The following is a 6,133-nucleotide window of genomic DNA, read 5'->3' as shown; positions in this document are numbered from 1 at the left end:
AATGTTAAAAATCATACCGAAAGATTTATCCTTATTTGAAATTTCAGACATAATTCATTCCCTTGTTGGGGTAGGCCTTAATAAACTAGTGTGTTGTATTCCCCATAATTTTTCTGTTTACCTGTATTTTGCTTCACATATATACTAGTATGTGTTGATAACAAGTTTCATTTTATATTGGTAGTGAAAACATGTTATATATGGAAGTATGTGTTTTATCTGAAAACAGTATTAAAGTGTTTTATTTTATAATTTTCTTGTTATTTGACTAAGTGCACTCATCTGTCTTGAATACCTGTGCATCTCTTTTAGCCAATCAACAGACATGTGGCTTGCAAAGGTGTAAATGAACAAGTTTATGAATGATTATGACATGTACATTTCAAGCCTCAATGTTCATTGCCTCCAATGACTGCTGCATTTACCAACGTTTTCTTCCCTTCAAAATTCCACCACTTGGGGTGAGGCGGGGGGGGGGGGGGGGGGGGGGTAAATGGACAAACATTTAGTGTATGGTAGTTTTTAATTCTTAAAGTACATGTAATAAAAAAATTATTATTTGATTCAGAGTCCAGTGATGCATTTCCATGGCAACCACTGCTATTAGATTTCATAGGTTGGCTGTATCCCTATCGGCCTGCTGTCTTGACTTTTATATGACCCAATAGACCATTTTCCATACACTGCGAGAATCACGCGTTATGCGTGAAATCGAACGTAAAAACAGGACAAACAAAGGTCATAGCGTCGTAGTCGCGTCAAACATCGCATGGGATTCGACAAACGCGAAAGTGTTTCGGGGACATTTCCATGCTTAATAATGTGCTGTCCACATTTGATGATAGGCAATTTCGATTAAGTGAGGGTATTCGGAAGCAATATTCCTCTGTCGAAGATCGGCCGGTCAATGTAAGCTGCGAAATAAAGAAATTCTAGTTCAAAATCAAATCGTTCGATTTTTGCAGCAGACGTTCGACGCGCGTCTTTCATGCATCTCGCGAGATCTCGCAATTGTACGGAAAATCACCTATATGATACTGAAGAAATGTGTTCGCATTGTCATTTGCTCTACCACCTATAACTCCTGTTGAGTACAATGTCAATGTACTTCAAATTTGGCCAAACAAAAGATTATTGTCTTACAATGTGCGTCTGCTGGAATTGTTGAAATTCTAAGTTGCAAATACAATGCCTTGTTTCTGGAATGTCTTTTACATTGAAACTAACTAAATAAGTATGGGGGATTACATATTGATGGAAAGTATTCCCTTGCACACCTAGTGACCTGTGAACATCCACAGTGGTAAGGATGTTGTGCTGACAATACCCATTTCCTTCACAAGGTGCTTTGTTAACATTGAAACGACAATGTGTAGTTTTGTTGTCATTTGGAACAAACAACGAAATGTAAAAACATTAGCGACTTTAAAAATGTCCTTCTTTTTAACCATTTCCATCAGCAAAGTGTTTAGTCACGAGCACTAGGTGAGTGGGTAAAGTTTATACTTGGGAATCTTTTGCTTGGGAATGTGATCTAGGTTTAAATTTACCTGTGAATTACACAAGTTATTTAAATTTATTGGAGACATTAACATATTCAGTTACGCAACACCGGAGTCTCTTACCTTAAACAAAAAAATCACCAAAGTACTTTTTGTGAAAGCTGTCCAATATGGTCAGTTAGCGCGCAGATTTGTGTTTCCCCCCCAAAAAAATGTGCTGAAATGCAAAATCTTAAAATTTTGGGTCAAAGATGTTGGCTCTACTGTGAAAATGGCAGTCAAAACCCGCTGCACGTGCACTATTGTTTTGTGTTATTGCAGAGGGGATTATGCAAGACTAAAACCATCATTTATTTGGGGGATTATAAACAATAATAGTGATTACACAATGAAAACCACACTAGACTTTGAATAATCCAGAGACAGCAGAGTTAACCTTCAAGGAAGAGTTTATTATTTAGTGTTGCGACAGATTCTGTTCTTTTTTTTTTTTTTACAAAACATTCCCCATACGACTGTATTGGGGAAATCACTGGAGAAGTCACGTGATTCCATGGACTTCAGAGGAACTGTGAAAGATGATCGTCACATCATGGAACTATAAACCATCGTCACATATTCTAATCTACAAACATCTGAAGGGATTAGCAACACAATTGATCAGTCTCTTTGTTGAGGGATGAGCGTGTTTTCGGCATTTCGAAGATTTGGCCGAATTGGTCATTTACATTTTTCAAAGAGGTTGATGTCACCTCCGTGTTTTATGTCGATCACGTGGTTGATTTAGTGTAGAGTAATTAACAAGTTACTTTCAGACACAAAATGCGTTTTAAATATTTTCTAGAATCTGACTAGAACAACAACAATATCACAATGAATAATAGTAGTGTGCGCTTGACTAGCAGAGCACAAATAAAAGTTTGTTATGGGAATCAAGAATTACACGCCTGATTTACTGTATCTTTTACATGCTTAGTAACTCCATGGAGCTAGCTCCATGCTCTTTTTACCTCCATGTTCCATGGTAACTCTAAGTTAAAACTGAAAATAATTCTACTTTGCTCAATATTTTTTTTTTAAAATGGACATAATTGTTATAATCAGTTGTGGATTTTTACGGGACATATCCTCATAAAACCGCCGATAACTGCATTCTTCCCTGGCTTTTAAAATGTAACTTTTTTCCAACTTTGTTCTTCCAACCATAAACATGTTTCTAAGAGAAATGTGTCCTTAATATTATTTTTGGTGATATAAACATTACATATACAAGTTGATGGGCAATGTTTATTATTTTTCAATGAGCCCTTTGTTTTTGTTGCATCCCTACTTCTACATCACAAACTAAGCACGTGCGACACGTGATTATTTCCTGGCTTGATTGTCGAATTATCTGCTAACCTGTGTGCTGACTGCTGTTCTTTACACTTGCCCACTCTCGTATTCAGCGTTTTCTAGGGATCCATCTTGGGGAATTAGACAAATGAATGAAGTGTTAAATTGAATTTGATTTTTGATGCAAAAAATACACTACAAGCATAAACGTTTCCCACTTTAAACAAATCTATGCTATGCATTATGTAGTCCTTGTATGTTTTTAATCGTGAGATGATTTTAAGTATTTCCAATAAATTAAATAAGCAAATTTTGTGTTGTTCACCTTTAAATAAACATTTCAACAAATTAACTGATCCAGATATTTGTGTTTCACACTTTTTTATGGTAGAAACAAATCGTTGGCTGGCACGATCATCAGCACTTTAATACCGATCATGGAGGTAAAAAGAGAAGGAGTCACAGCCAAGTTAAGATCAAAGGTACCAGGATGGTCGCCGCTGTTTGTACATAGATCAGGGAGTTTATTTGCCGAACGGATCAAGGAGGACAGTTTCCTCTTAGCGCAGTGAGGATTACCGTGAATTAGCATACTACAAACGCCTTCGCCAGCACTCGGTGATTTTCGTGACAATTCTGTCAAATTCTTATAAACAAATATGGCGACGATCGATAACGCGCACGAGTTTGACTACGTCCTTCAATTCAGAAGACGTAAAAGAAATCGAAGAGCATATTACAGACGAAAAATTTGTTTCAATATGCTGTGAACGAAACGATTGCTCGAAAACAAAAAATGCAGCAAATTTCTTGTTGACGCACTGCCGTAGGAAGTAGGACATACAAGGGATATAAACTTCAAAACGCGTCATTTCGAACCTCAAAATTCAGTCTCTGGTACAATGTGGTACGTTCCATGCCATGCACCATTGCAAAGATCATTAAACGAGCTTTATTGTGGACCAAAAAACAGTACTAGCAAGGTTTCGAAACATTACAATATTGCTGATTCAAAAATACAACGAAAAATGTACTGAAAAACGAAAATTTACATAAACTTGACAAGGAATTCTCTGATTTTCAAAATTCCAACTTTCCTGTTCTCATAAACACGATTCCTCTACGTATAAAAGATCTGTGCATGCTTTATGTCCTTTGACATTTACTGCGACACCGTGAAACAAGACCTTGGAATGTGTACTGAGCGCAGCAACGCTTGAGAGTATTAAATGACGTGAAAATGAGGTGAAAGGACGATAAGACAAACGGAATTATGGGATTAAACTTGTCTAAAACAAAAGAAGTTTAGGAGGATTATTTTGGCTGTGACTCCTTCTCTTTTTACCTCCATGTCCCGAACAAATAAACTGTAATAACCTTGCCAAGGGAATTACTCGTATTTACCACCTAATCATAAAGTTTACCTTGAGAAATGTTTTTCACCAACAATTTTAAAACTAATAACAATTTTACTTACAGTTTTGTGTTTACATGTTCCCACTGTCACCCTGTTATGATATGTTCTCATACGTTGTGGAGGTACATGTGACCATATTTAATTATATGTTAATTATGGGTTGGTAAATCGTTAATAAATAAATGGTCCATCCCTGACTGCCTGAGGACAACAGGTGACAAATACGCACGATATTCTTCTCGGGTCAACTCGTTATTGCTGCGTACCTGAATAAGTGGGCGTTAGAACACATCGGTGATTAACGAGCCGGGTTAACGAGTCAAGATTCCACCCACGGATTGTGAGAACGTGTGAACATTTACGTGAAGTGATAACGACATAGTGATATGTGTTAAAGATGTTCTCGTGGAAACTACTCGTATTCCATTTCGCGAAACTGGTCTTTGCACTTATTTTATTTTATTCTATACTATAGAATCTTACAATTCCTCGATGATCACGGCAGAGGCGGCGGCACAAAATCTTGCATGAGATCTGAAATCTAGACCCTCTGAAACGCTATTTCCTGCTTTTTGAGAGGAGAATTTTGCTGACACAAAGGCTTTCAGCGACGCCCTGAACATTTTTTTTCGGGTGGGCGACCGCCCCCCTCTGCCTCGGGAGGGGGGGGGGGGCGTGCCGCCGTGCCGCCGCCACTGCACAGTTTTAATTGAGCTACGGTTTGCTCATTGTGGCTTCTATAGTACATATCAGCACTCAGTCTCAGTTTCTATACACATTATGGATTGTTCAAGGTACAATATTCCAGCTTACTGCCTCTCGAGAAAGTGATGAACAACAACAAAACCAAGCAAGCAAGCGATGTCTACACAACCTCACACAAAAATTAAAAAAATATCTCTGACACAACGTATATACTATTGCATGTGGTCAGAACTATTTGGAGGAAAGTTACAACAAAACATTGCACATCCTATAATTAAACAATTAGTCAACTCGCGAATTGATGTTTTCTGAATATAATTACTCGAATCAAGTAGTCACAATATAATCAACGTTTTCACTATAATAATAGTTCACCGTGCACAACTTATGTCGCCATTCAATACCATATAGCACAATTTCCCTTGAATATCGTCTACGTGAACATTATCACGACTTATCGACTCACAACCGTAAACTGTGTACGACCCAACCTCAGACAACTAGTTGTCTGAGACCCACTATATCAATTTGCTATGACGTTGAGCTATGTGTACACCGGATGGGTGTTGCATAGTTATTGTGCACGTACAAATACCAACGACCACTTTCAAAATAGTATAGACTATTAGACAGCGTTCTTGAATTATATAAAATTCACCCACAAGGATACGACTCCAATTGATATAAATATATCCTTACTTCCGAATAGTTGTTACCACACGAGACTTGCTCTATTATTGGGCATCAACAGCATCAAGTACGTAGGCAATTGTGTCATATACGGTAGACTACATGATGTCATTTTTTTCTATTGTTTACTTATGTAACATTTTTTGTTATTAGAACTAAAAAAAAGCACATTTATTGGATCACCATGTAAAGTTTGGATGGCACATGCCTTGTGAAAAGATTCGTTTTTTTTTTATTTTAGTGAACCATTTGTGTTTTTTTCTGACACGGAAATATTATGCTTCGTGACTCTGGGCTAAAATATCATATGCCGGTTCGTGTTAATGTTAAGAAGTGATTAAACAAATTAAATTATTTTAGTATGTTTTTACGGCTGCAAATGAGACAATCTTTTTTTTTTAATATCGGACGTGTTACTATAAAGTATATTGTCGTGTGAGGGCGGCATCGTCGGACGCCATTGTCAACACACCGAAACGAGCAT

Source organism: Saccoglossus kowalevskii, chromosome 6 (genome assembly GCF_978046115.1).
Source record: "Saccoglossus kowalevskii chromosome 6, keSacKowa6.1, whole genome shotgun sequence".
In the NCBI taxonomy this organism is placed as follows: Eukaryota; Metazoa; Hemichordata; class Enteropneusta; family Harrimaniidae; genus Saccoglossus; species Saccoglossus kowalevskii.
This window is presented reverse-complemented; position numbering follows the sequence as displayed.